This window comes from Macaca nemestrina, chromosome 7 (genome assembly GCF_043159975.1).
Source record: "Macaca nemestrina isolate mMacNem1 chromosome 7, mMacNem.hap1, whole genome shotgun sequence".
NCBI classification, from domain to species: Eukaryota; Metazoa; Chordata; class Mammalia; order Primates; family Cercopithecidae; genus Macaca; species Macaca nemestrina.
Genome location: NC_092131.1, coordinates 73,224,558 through 73,238,524, shown reverse-complemented (window position 1 = coordinate 73,238,524; position 13,967 = coordinate 73,224,558). Strand labels below are relative to the sequence as shown.

Here is a 13,967-nt window from a genome sequence, read left to right as displayed (position 1 = left end):
TCCAGCACTTTGGGAGGCTGAGGTGGGCGTATCATGAGGTCAGGAGATGGAGACCATCCTGGCTAACACGGTGAAAGCCCGTCTTAACTAAAAATACAAAAAATCAGCCAGGCGCGGTGGCACACGCTTGTAGACCCAGCTACTCAGGAGGCTGAGGCAGGAGAATCACTTGAACCGGGAGGCAGAGGTTGCAGTGAGCTGGGATCACTCACTGGATTCCAGACTGGACAACAGAGCGAGACTCCATCTTAAAAAACAAAAAACAAAACAAAACAAAACAAAAAAATCATGGACTATTTTGAGGAAGTAAATATATTCATAATCTTGATTGCGTTACTGATATGGGTGTATACATGTCAAAACACATCAAATTGTACAGTTTATTGCATGTCATGAGCTTAAACTTTTTTTACAATTTTATTCTCTTAAAATTTTAATGTAAAAAGATTTAAGCCCATGAAAGAATGAGTGAACTATAATTATATAAAACAACACAGATTAACTTCACAAACATAATGTTGAACAAAGACTGGAAACAGCCAGGTGAAGTGGCTCACGCCTGTAATCCCAGCACTTTGGGAGGCCGAGGTGGGTGGATCACCTTAGGTCAGAAGTTCGAGGCCAGCCGGGCCAACATGGCGAAACTCTGTCTCTACTAAAAATACAAAAATCAACCAGGCGCAGTGGCGCATGCCTGTAGTCCCAGCTACTCAGGAGGCTGAGGCAGGAGAATTGCTTGAACCCAGGAGGCGGAGGTTACAGTGAGCCGAGATTGCGACATACACTCCAGCCTGGGTGACAGAATGAGACTCCATCTCAAACAAAAATAAAAATTAAAAAGAAAGAAAGAAGCCGGGTGTGGTGGCTCACGCCTGTAATCCCAGCACTTTGGGAGGCCGAGATGGGCGGATCACGAGGTCAGGAGATCGAGACTATCCTGGCTAACACGGTGAAATCCCGTCAGGAGGCTGAGGCAGGAGAATGGCGTGAACCCAGGAGGCGGAGCTTGCAGTGAGCCGAGATTGCGCCACTGTACTCCAGCCTGGACGACAGAGTGAGACTCCGTCTCAAAAAAAAAAAAAAAGAAGAGAGAGAGAGAGAGACAGAAAGAAAGAAAGAAAAGAAAGAAAGAGAGAAAGGAGAGGAGAGGAGAGGAGGAGGAGAGGAGGAGGAGAGGAGGAGAAGAGGAGGAGAGGAGGAGGAGAGGAGGAGGAGAGGAGGAGGAGAGGAGGAGGAGAGGAGAGGAGAGGAGAGGGAAAAGAGGCCAGATACAAAGAGTACACCAATGTGTGATTCACTCTTAAGAGATGGTAGTATAAGGCAGTCTTCTGGGGTGGTAGTGATTTTCTGTTTCTTGAGCTGGATTATCACATGGGTATATTTACTTCATGGAAATTCATTGAGCTGTGCAGTTAAGATTTGTCCACTTTTCTGTATGTTATTCTTCAGTAAAATGTTTACCATAGTGAGGCACATGTGCTATAATAAAAGGGAAATAATATGAAAATCAACTGTCTCAATAAAAAATTTACAACTGATATTGCACTATAGTTATGTAAGACCTGACCATTAGGAGAAACTGGGTGAAGGGTTCAGAGAACCTCTCTGCACTAATTTTTCAACTTCCTGTGAAGCTATAATTATTTCAAAATTTAAAAATACTATCAACACTGATATTTTAGTGTGTGAACCCCAATTAGATTTTCTTGATTTTTCTTTTCTTTTTTTTTTTTTTTGAGATGGAGTCTGGCTCTGTTGCCCAGGCTGGAGTGCAGTGGCACAATATTGGCTCACTGCAACCTCTGCCTCCCAGGTTCAAGCGATTCTCCTCCCTCAGCCTCCAAAGTAGCTGGGACTAAAGGTACATGCCACCACGCCCAACTAATTTTTTGTATTTTTAGTAGAGACTGGGTTTCACTGTGTTAGCCAGGATCATCTTGATCTCCTGACCTCGTGATCCACCTGCCTCGGCCTCCCAAAGTGCTGGGATTACAGACGTGAGCCACTGCACCCAGCCTAGATTTTCTTTCTTTCTTTTTTAATTTTTTTTTGGAAACGGAGCCTCACTCTGTCCTCTGTTGCCCCAGCTGGAGTACAGTGGTGTGATCTCAGGTCACTGCAACCTCCGCCTCATGGGTTCAAGTGATTCTCCTGCCTCAGCCTCCCGAGTAGCTGGGATTATAGGTACGTGCCACCACGCCCAGTAGAGATGGGTTTTTTTATTTTTCTATTTTTAGTAGAGATGGGGTTTCACCATGTTGGTCAGGCTGGTCTCGAACTCCTGACCTCGTGATCTGCTGGCCTCGGCCTCCCAAAGTGCTGGGATTACAGGCATGAGCCACCGTGCCTGGCCCCAGCCTAGATTTTCTACTTATATCCTCCTTCTAAAAGTTTCCCTTTCCTGCCTACTCCTCAGAATTGAATTGAAAATCATCATTTTCAATAGAGGCTGTCCCAACTATAGATGACAGTTGATAAGTCCTGGGGTGGACATCTGCCCCAATGTGGGCCGGTTGGAGCCTTTTCCTGGGACATGGCGTTTGGACTGAGAAACAGCCATCTCTCTTCATGTGTCCACACTATAATTTGTAAACTGAAGAGCTGCCAGCATGTTCTGTTTTCCACCTTGTGGTTCGGGGAAGCAGAAGAACCTGATGCACAGAGAGAAGGCAGAATGAAGCTGATGTACAAAGGGAGGAGGACACATGAGACAGAGTCTCTTTGACATTCACCTTCCTGGCTCCTTATGTCCAGTTCAATTTGTGTCCTTGGGTTCTGTGAGACTCTTTATGTGTTTAAAATACATTCACCTTGTTATCTAAGAGAAATCAAGATCCATTCAGATTTCTATTACTCGCAACCATAATCCTAACTAGCACATCTACAAAGATGCACAGTTTTTGTCCTGTGGCTTATACTTAGAATATGTCTTTTTTTTTTTCAATTTATGAAGTATGAGACCAGGAGCAGTGGCTCAAGCCTCTAATTCTAGCACTTTGGTAGGCAGAGGCAGGAGGATTGCTTGAGCCCAGGAGTTTGAGATCAGCTTGGGCAACAAGGTGACATCGTCTCTTAAAAAAAAAAATTAGCTGGCATGAACCTGTGGTCCCCACTACTTGGTAGCCTGAGGTGGGAGGATTGCTTGAGCCTGGGAGGTTGAGTCTGCAGTGAGCCATGATTGTACCACTGCACTCCAGCCTGGTGAAAGAGTAAGACCCTGTCTCAAAAGACAAACAAACAAATATAATAAAGTATGACTTTACTGTATGTAAGATAAAGATTGGCACTCGTGCATAGTACAATCACAGAAGATATACTAAAGATCATTTAACCCATCCCTCTTATTTTCAGGTGAGAAAACTGCAGGTTAAGGGCCTTAGCCAAAGTCATACAGCCAGTTGCTAGAAGCATCAGACCCAGCATCCTGTCACCTTTTCCACGTCAATATTACACGGTAAGTCCTGGAGAGAAACATCAGGATGCTCCACTAAGGGTTTTATTTGTTTGCATATAGTATATTAACTGCATAATGAATTAATCAGAACATAGTCAACAAGGACCTACTTGAGAGATCAAATGAATAAGAGATGATGCATAGGGATATAAATAGTTATAATTATAGGTACTTAATTCTAAAAACAATCTTTAACTTTTATCATTATTAGTCATGGAGGTATTCCATGTGTCACTTAGAACAGATATACATAGTCTATTAAGAGTTAAAAAAAAATTTGAGGACAGATTACTCAAACATTTTAATTCAAATAGTATCTAGAATTGAGAAAAAAATTAAGACTATATTCAACAGGATGTAAATACTAAGTTTGACGTAAACTTCCTGAGAAGTGGAGGTTTGTTCGGAAACTTCCTGCTCGGTCATAACAGAGAGCTGGAACATATCAGTCTACCTCTCTTGATCTGGTCTGATACTGTTGGTTCGAAATGCTGATTTGGGAGTATTCTTAGCCAAAGTAGCCAAGCACAGCATTGTGTTGACTGTATTTTGGGAGGTAACTATAAGGTGGGAAAGAAGTATTATCCAGTTTTTAAATAAAAAGGAGTCTAATGAACATGTGACTTCCTGGAAAGCAAAGCACAGAATAGAAAATGTGTAATTAACAGCTTTCAGTTTTCTGTTCTCTTTATTGAAGTAGCTGTTCCTATCACTGCCAGCCCTTTGGCCATCCAAAGTTGCAGCTGTCTACTTTTTGTTTATTTTTTGTTAAGACAAGGTTTCACTCTGTCACCCAGGCTGGTGTGGATATGGATGTCCTATACCTAATCAATTTCCAGCTACTGGACGTTTAGGTGGTTTCTAATTTACTACCATTATAAAACAACACTGTAGCAAATCATCATACATAAATCATTCTGCAAATACCTGATTATTAAGTTTTTAGAAACTGAACTCTTTAGTCAAGGTATTTAATCATTTTTAATGATTAAAAATGATTTGTGACATTTTGTGACATAGTGCTTTGTGACACTGCTGTAAGCAACAGATGAGGATTTCCTATTTTGATGGGTGGAACTTTTATAGGGGTGGTAATATCTCTTACGTGAAGACTTGTTTTGTTTTGAAGATGCAGGAAGTGATCTAACAGAGACTTTCCTTGCTGGCACACTGTACCAGGAAGGAGACACAGCACTCTATCCACCCTACTTGGCCAGTTTGGTATTTGAATGGAAAGGGCAAGTTTGTGTTTGAGGTGGTGTGTCACACTTGTGTCATGTGAGACACAATACGTAGATCAAAGAGGAGAAAAACCTTTGGGCAGTTCTATTAGTCTCCAGTGTGCTTTTGCTAAATATCTTCAATTAAGCAATCTAATACAGATGGATGGTACTGGTCTTTCTTCCCTGAATCCTCCCCTCTTCAAAGGTGATAACTAATATCATTATTTTCATTAAATATCCATAGACTGAAAGTTCAGGTTCTCAAAGATAGTTTCTTTCTTTAATTGTAATTTTTACTAAAACAAAGAAAAAGAAAACCAAGTGTCATTAACTTTGATTTGAGTATATGTGTGATGAGGGTTAATCTTTTCCTGTTTTAATGTGTATGATACTAAGTGTATCTGCCCAATTTTTATTTATTTATTTTTTGAGACAGAGTCTCGCTCTGTCATCCAGGCTGGAGTGCAGTGGTGCAATCTTGGCTCACTGCAACCTCCACCCCTGGTTCAAGTGATTCTCCTGCCTCAGCCTCCTGAGTAGCTGGGATTACAGGTGTGTGCCACCATGCCAGGCTAATTTTTATATTTTTAGTAGAGATGGGGTTTTGTCATGTTGGCCAGCCTTGTCTCAGACTCCTGACCTCAGGTGATCCACCAACCTCGGCCTCCCAAAGTGCTGGGATTATAGGGGTGAGCTACCATGCCCGGCCCTGTCTCAAATTTTAGTGCAGTGCAATCTATCACTAAGAAATTTCAAAGCTGTTATTTAAGATGTTAATTATATAATATATAAATATCACAGTTGTGTGGTTTAACCTGTTAAGACATGCTTAGAAAAGAGAGCGTGAGTATACTGACTTTATTACAAGCCTATATTGGAAGATATATAGTAATATATAGGTACATATAACTCCCTGTAACAATAGGTTATACGTTGTTTAAAAACATAACGTCAAACAACATTACAGTTGGTAATTTATTTAAAGACTACAAGCTTGCCTGTTCACTGCTGCATTTCTATCCTGGACATTTGTGGATATATTACTATACATTGGGTTTATATACTTTTACTATAGGTATGTAAATATTTGCTGAATGAATAAAAAATAGGAAGATAATTTTAAAAGGTAAAAAATGGCATTTAATTTACAAAACATAATAAACAAAAGTTCTAAGTGGTATTAAGTTCTAGAACAAACCAGATTTGTCAATATAGTTCCAAGTTTAATCTAATTCCAAACTTAAAAATGATGGCATGTAATATCAGTTCATTGAATATTGTAATGAGATATTAAAAGTTCAGAGATGAGTAGTAAAGGCAGAATGGGACTTTTAATACCAGGGTCAAACGTAGCGCTTGGGGTCTGACTAAACATTTGAAAAAGGACATCAGCCTCGGTGGGCAGGTGTCTATGAAGGAAGAGAAAGGAGGCAACTTCTTTTTTTCTCTAGTTCTGTGGGCTTCTCTTTAAGGTTTGTTTTTTCACTCTTTATCATCCAAAACTAAAGGATTAATGAACTTTGGAGGATCTGAGCAACCGATCTTCAGTAAATAGGTAACTTGACACAGTCTTAGGGGAATTAATGATAGTGTATGATAGACTTAATGGAAGCTTAGAAAACACTCTTTTTTTGGTTAACTACCATACGCACTCTATTTATTTATTTATTTACTAAAGGTAGTCAAGTGAAGCAGTGCGAGTAGAGAAAGAACAAAGAAATCTGTAACCGGTTGTGATCAATTAGTCATAAACACCACTGCACTCGGACCAGCACATATGCACTCTTTAAAACTTAAAACTTTTTACCAAAATCTTAAATATCAGAACAAGTCAGAAAGCTTGTTTTTTTTAAACCTTTTTTTTATTATGAAATGTATTACACACAACAAAGACTGTATAAAACATATATATAGATTTAAAAAATAATAAAGAAACATTTATGTACTCACCAGCTTAAGAATAATTTTTTGGTTAGGCACAGTGGCTCATGCCTGTAAATCTCAGCACTTTGGGAGGCCAAGACTTGAGCCCTGGAGTTTGAGACCAGCCCGGGCAACAGAGACCCCATCTTTACAAAAAATAGAAAATTAGGCCGGGCGTGGTGGCTCACGCCTGTAATCCCAGCACTTTGGGAGGGGGTGGTGGGTGGATCACAAGGTCAAGAGATTGAGACCATCCTGGCCAACATGGCGAAACGCTGTCTCTACTAAAAATACAAAAATTAGCTGGGTGTGGTGGTGCGTGCCTGTAATTCCAGCTATTCAGGAGGCTGAGGTAGGAGAATCACTTGAACTCGGGAGGCGGAGGTTGCAGGGAGCCAAGATCGTGCCACTAAACTCCAGCCTGGTGACAGAGGGAAACTCTGTCTAAAAAAAAAAAAAAAAAAAAAAAAAAAAATTAGCCAGGTGTAGTGGCTCACACTTGTAATCCTAGCACTTTGGGAGGCTGGGGTGGGCGAACTGCTTGAGCCCAGGAGTTTGAGACCAGCCTGGGCAACTTCGTGAAACTCTGTCTCTACAAAAAAATTTTAAAAATTAGCTGGGCATGGTGGTGTGCATCTGCAGTCCCAGCTACTCGGGAGGCTGAGGCTGCAGTGACACATGATAGTGCCACTGCACTCCAGCCTGGGCAACAGAGTAAGACCCTATACAAAAAAACAAACAAAATTTCTTAAATTAACTATTTATGAGAATTGTCAGGTTGACTGTCTGTTTTCCAGCTGAGTTTCACAAAATGGAGCCTGCTTAATAAAACAGATCGATACATTCAAATCCACAGGCTCTGGTAATTTGTACTAAAGAATACTTATTTCTAGAATTGACCAGAGTTATCACAGAACTAGGAGTGTATTATTTTACAGAATAGTAGAGAACTAATTAAGTACCTATGACTTGTAAAAACAGAACCTCATGGTTTTTAAATGGAAAAGTCTGACTGGAAACTACAGTCCTTTAATATTAATTTCTAAACTCAGAAGTGAGATTATGATACAATCAGTTGGCAACTATCTAAGTTTTTCCTAGGCAATACCTTCCTTGGCTGGGTAAAGAATGTATCTTCTCACATGCATATTAATTTCTTTGAGTGAAATCTGAGTTAGGTATAAGTTAATATTCATCAAACAGAATCTGTATTAGTTATCTCTTGCTGTATGAAAAATTACCCCCAAACTTGGTGCCTTAAAGCAATAAACAATTATTTTCTTACAGAGTCTATGAGTAAGGAAGCTAGGCAAAGGTTACTTGGGTCTCTTGGCTCTGGGTTTCTCATAAGGCTGTATAAAAGGTGTTGAGCGGGTGCTGCAGTCATCTTAAGGCTTGACTAGGTGTTGATGTTGGTAGGACTTAGTCCCTATCAGGGTGTTGGACTCAGGGCCTCCATTCCTCACTGGCTGTGGACTAGAGGCTACCCTCCTTTTTTCTGCCACATGGACCTATCCTTTGGTCAGTTCGCAACATGGCAATTTCCTTTGTTGGAATGAGCAAGTGAGAGCGCAAGAGAGAGTGAGAGGAAGATGAAAGTCAGTCTTTTGTAACCTAATCTCAGAAGTGACATTCTGTCACTTTGCCATATTCTATTCTTTTGAAACAGGTCATTAGGTCCAGCCCATGCACAAGAGGAGGAAATTACATAAGGATGTGAAAACCAGAAGGTACGGTACTTAGGAGCCATTTTAGATGCAGCCTACCATAGTAACTCTAGAAAGAAGGAAATACAAAAAGTAAAAATGCTTCAAAAGCAAGTGGTGCTAAAAAAAAAAAAGTAAGAATAGGCTGGGCACGGTGGCTCATGCCTGTAATCCCAGCACTTTGGGAGGCTGAGGCGGGCGGATCACTAAGTCAGGAAATAGAGACCATCCTGGCTAACATGGAGAAACACTGTCTCTACTAAAAAAAAAAAAAAAAAAAAAAAAATTTGCCGCGCGTGGTGGTGGGCGCGGGTAGTCCCAGCTACCCAGCTACTCAGGAGGCTGGCGTGAAGCAGGAGAATGGCGTGAACCAGGGAGGCGGAGTTTGCAGTGAGCCGAGATCGCGCCACTGCACTCCAGCCTGTGTGACAAAGCGAGACTCTGTCTCAAAAAAAAAAAAAAAAAAAAAAAAAAAGAATAGAAAAAGGAAAAGAAAGTGAAAATGCTAACTCAGCTAAGAGTCATCATTAAAGAATATCTTTTGTATGCAGAGATGGCATTATTGATGATGATTCCTTTGGGATAGGTGGTCGGGAATAGAAAGACTGCTAATTGAAGTAAGAATACTTCTCAGGCTGGGCGCGGTGGCTCACGCCTGTAATCCCAGCACTTTGGGAGGCCAAGGCGGGTGGATCATGAGGTCAGGAGATCGAGACCATCCTGGCTAACACGGTGAAACCTCGTCTCTACTAAAAATACAAAAAATTAGCCGGGCGTGGTTGCAGGCGCCTGTAGTCCCAGCTACTCAGGAGGCTGAGGCAGGAGAATGGCGGGAACCCGGGAGGAGGAGCTTGCAGCGAGCCGAGATCGCGCCACTGCACTCCAGCCTGGGCTACAGAGTGAGACTCCGTCTCAAAAAAAAAAAAAAAAAAAAAAAAAGAATACTTCTCACAAAAACAAAGATGGTTCTATGATTTATAGCCATTGTTCACCATTTGTAGAGTTTCTTGCTGTTTTTTACTTTACAATTTTTATAGTGAAGCAAACAAACATGAATCAGCAAAGCGGTACTGTGATTTACAACTCAAAAACAATTCTGGGATACACCAATCAATCAATAAGAACTTACTGAGCACCTACATGTGCTAGAAAGTTACTGATACTTGCCGGGCGAAGTGGCGGGTGCCTGTAGTCCCAGCTACTCGGGAGGCTGAGGCAGGAGAATGGCGTGAACCCGAGAGAAGGAGCTTGCAGTGAGCTGAGATCCGGCCACTGCACTCCAGCCTGGGGGACAGAGCAAGACTCCGTCTCAAAAAAAAAAAAAAAAAAAAAGAAAGTTACTGATACTAGAAAAATATAAAACAGTATCTGTCCTCAACTAGTCTGTGGCAGGTCTCAAAAATCTATGCAATAGGAATTAACCCCTTACTAGGGTATTGTATCCGATCCTGGGCTCTAAATTCAAGAGATGAAGAAAATGGGAAAAAATCCAGAGGCATGATTAACCAAAGGATTAAAAATTAGAAAACACAAAATAGCAAAAAACAAAAACAAAAACAAAAAACCAAAAAACAAACAAAAAAACTCCAAAAAATTAGAAAACAGAATTTATGTGGAAAGGTTAAAGGCACAGTGCTTATTTAACCTGAGAAAGGTGAAAGTTGCTCCAGTAATCATCTTTAAGTTTATGAATAGTTACATAGGAGATGGAAATAAATGTTTGTGCCCTCAATGAGAAATCTACAAGAGAACTGGATTTCTAATATAGTATGTACATTAAAAAGTCTTAGAATATATATATTAAGATAATTGTTTAGGAAGGGTCAATGACTTTTTTTTTTTTTTTTAGGGCTTTCCTCACTGTTTTGACAATTATCATGAAAAAAATTCAGTTTAGAATCTAGAACTGACCTGGATGGGATTCAAGGACAGCTGGCAAGGGCTGCAGAGTCCCTGATTCCTCCCAGGCAGTGGGAGCTAAGCTACTAGAAACAGGAACTCAGTTGGTTTCTTGAGTCAGACAAGAAAGGGAAGGCCAGGCCAGAGGCGCCACAGAACTCCCATTAGTTTGGAACGACAACTTTTAAACCTGCAAAGTCTTTGCTCTGGAGGGAGACATTAACTTTATTATACAGGAAAGTAAACAAGCCTGATCTCTGCTCTGAAGGGAAATACTATCTCTAAATTAAGGCTCACCTGTAATCCCAGTGCTTTGAAAGACCAGGGCAGTGGCTGGGTGTGGTGGCTCACACCTGCAATCCCAGCACTTTGGGAGGCTGAGGCAGGAGGACCCCTTGAGCCCAGAAATTTGAGACCAGCCTTGGCAACACAGGGAGACCCCATCTCTACATAAAATTTAAAAATCAGCTGGGCATGGGGGCACGTGTCTGTAGCCCTGCTACTCAGGAGGCTGAGGAATGCACCACCGCACTACAGCCTGGGCAACAGTGAGACCGTGTCTCAAAAACAAGCAACAAACTTTATTTGACTGTTCTGAATATACCATATTGAGATAAACCAGCTGTTCTCAAGAGCCCCTTTACATAATAAGATCAGATAAATTATAATTGTTGAGGTTTTTATACTTTTTTTTTTTTTTTTTGAGATGAAGTCTTGCTCTGTTGCCAGGCTGGAGTACAGTGGTGCAATCTCAGCTCACTGCAACCTCTACCTCCCAGGTTCAAGTGATTCTCCTGCCTCAGCTACCCTAGTAGCTGGGATTACAGGTGCGCGCCACCACACCCAGCTAATTTTTGTATTTTTAGTAGAGATGAGGTTTCACCATGTTGGCCAGGATGGTCTTGATCTCTTGATCTGCCCGCTGTGGCCTCCCAAAGTGCTGGGATTACAGACGTGAGCTGCCATGTCTGGCACCCCCTGCCCTTTTTTTTTCTCTGAGACAGAGTCTCACTGTGTTGCCCAGGCTGGCGTGCAGTGGCACGATCTCGGCTCACTGCAACCTCTGCCTCCTGGGTTCAAGCGATTCTCCTGCCTCAGCCTCCTGAGTAGCTGGGACTACAGGCGCCCGCCACCACACCCGGCTAATTTTTTGTATTTTTAGTAGAGATGGGGTTTCACCGTGTTGACCAGGATGGTCTCGATCTCTTGACCTTGTGATCTGCCCGCCTTGGCCTCCCAAAGTGCTGGGATTACAGGTGTGAGCCACTGCGCCTAGCCAGGGTTAAAATATTTTAGAACAATTATTATGCTGCTGTATTAGGAAAGCACATCCTTCCCACTTAGTAACCATCCCATTTAGCCTCCAAAAGGACCAAAAGATGCTTTGTTCTTAGATGATTAGTGGAAGATGATAACCACATCTGTGCCCATTGGCACCCTTACACAGTGACATTTCTGCTATGCCTTCCTTTTTGTCAGAGGTAGCCTTCCGGGCTCATTTCATCCATTTGACAAGAGTGCTGACAAGAAACTCTTTGGTGATCAGGATCTAATAAGCCTGTGAGAGAGGTGGTTGTGTTTAAAACTCCTTTTCAGTTGTACCTTCTTTTTTTTTTTTTGAGACGGAGTCTCGCTCTGTCGCCCAGGCTGGAGTGCAGTGGCCGGATCTCAGCTCACTGCAAGCTCCACCTCCCAGGTTTATGCCATTCTCTTGCCTCAGCCTCCTGAGTAGCTGGGACTACAGGCTCCCACCACCTCGCCCGGCTAGTTTTTTTTTACTTTTTAGTAGAGACGGGGTTTCACCGTGTTAGCCAGGATGGTCTCCATCTCTTGACCTCGTGATCCACCCGTCTCGGCCTCCCAAAGTGCTGGGATTACAGGCTTGAGCCACCGCGCCCGGCCTCAGTTGTACCTTCTTTATAAAAACTCTGTTTGAAACTTTCCACACCTCTTCTTGGCCCAAAGGTGATTATTTTTGTTTGGAAAATATGAGATAACTCATCTAAGTTGAGGTTTTCTTTTAGTACTCCCAGGAGAAGATATATTTCTCTTTTCACTTTGAAAGTTTTCCTTTAAAAATAATTTCTTGTTCGTCCCTCTCCAAGATGGCTGCTGAAGATGAGTTACTGCTGCCACAGCTCCCCAAGCTGTTCAAAACCAGCAAAGAGCTTCTGGATGATGCAGAAGTAGTGACTGAACCTGCCGGTTCCCGGACAGTCCAGGAGAAGGTATTCAAGGGCCTGGACCTCCTTGAGAAGGCTGCCGAAATATTATTGCAGCTCGACTTGTTCAGCTAAAATGAAGATTTGGAAGCAATTGCTTCCACCGACCTGAAGTACCTGTTGGTGCCAATGTTTCAGGGAGCCCTCACCATGAAACAAGTCAAGCCCAGCAAGCGTCTAGATCATTTGCAGTGGGCTCGAGAACACTATAAACTACTTAACTGTGCCATTGTTGTCATGTGGCAGAGTTTGAGCTGCCCAAAACCAAGAACTCAGCTGAAAATCACACTGCTAATTCCTCCATGGCTTATCCTAGCCTCATTGCTATGGCGTCTCAAAGACAGGCTAAGAGAGAGACACAAGCAGAAGAAGGAGTTGGAACATAGGTTGTCTGCAATGAAATCTGCTGTGGAAAGTGGTCAAGCAGATGATGAGCTGTTCGTGAATATTATCTTCTTCGCCTTCAGAGGTGGATTGATATCAGCTTAGAAGAGATTGAGAGCATTGACCCAGGAAATAAAGATCCTGAGAGAAAGAGACTCTTCAAGAGAGGCATCAACTTCTAACTCATCTCGCCAGGAGAGACCTCCAGTGAAACCCTTCATTCTCACTCGGAACATGGCCCAAGCCAAAGTATTTGGAGTTGGTTATCCAAGTCTGGCAACTATGACAGTGAGTGACTGGTATGAGCAACGTTGGAAATATGGAGCATTACCAGATCAGGGAATAGCCAAGGCAACACCAGAGGAATTCAGAAAAGCAGCTCAGCAACAGGAAGATCAAGAAGAAAAGGAGGAAGAGGATGATGAACCAATACTCTACAGAGCTCAGGAGTGGGATGACTGGAAGGGCACCCATCCTAGGGGCTATGGCAGCTGACAGAACATGGGCTGATCTTCCCACAACACAAGAGGACTGCAGGGTGCACACTTCCCACGCCAAGGAAAACCATGCAGTCCTCACCTCCCTGGGTTTCCGCTTCAGCTGTGTACAACGAAGGCAAAGATGCTAAATCTTGCTTTGCATTCAATAAAGTGTCCACCGATTAAAAAAAAAAATTCTTCTGAGATGCCTTCTCTGTTCTGTCATTCTGCAACTTGGGCTGGAAAATGATACTAATTATTTTTGGCTTCATTGGAGTAACTACTGGCCACTTGAAAATTAAATTTTGGCTGGGCGCAGTGGCTCACACCTGTAATTCCAGCACTTTGGGAGGCTGAGGTGGGCAGATAACCTGAGGTTGGGAGTTTGAGACCAGCCTGGCTAACATGCTGAAACCCCATCTCTATTAAAAATACAAAATTAGCCGGGCATGGTGGTGCATGCCTGTAATCCCAACTACTTGGGAGGCCAAGGCAGGAGAATCACTTGGACCTGGGAGGCAGAGGTTGCAGTGAGCTGGGATCATACCACTGCACTCCAGCCTGGGTGACAGAGTGAGACTCTGTCTCAGAAAAAAAAAAAAAAAATTAAATATTATGCTAAATATCTCCCACATTTAAAAGCAAAATTTTCAAATTTTACTTAAGAGCAAAATTGC

General features: G+C 42.3%; 1 pseudogene; it reads left to right on the top strand.

The window, feature by feature from the left end:
- Nucleotides 1–13,462, top strand: part of LOC105477969 (immunoglobulin-binding protein 1 pseudogene) — a 32,761-nt pseudogene extending 19,299 nt beyond the window's left edge.
- Nucleotides 13,463–13,967: the final 505 nt, after the last annotated feature.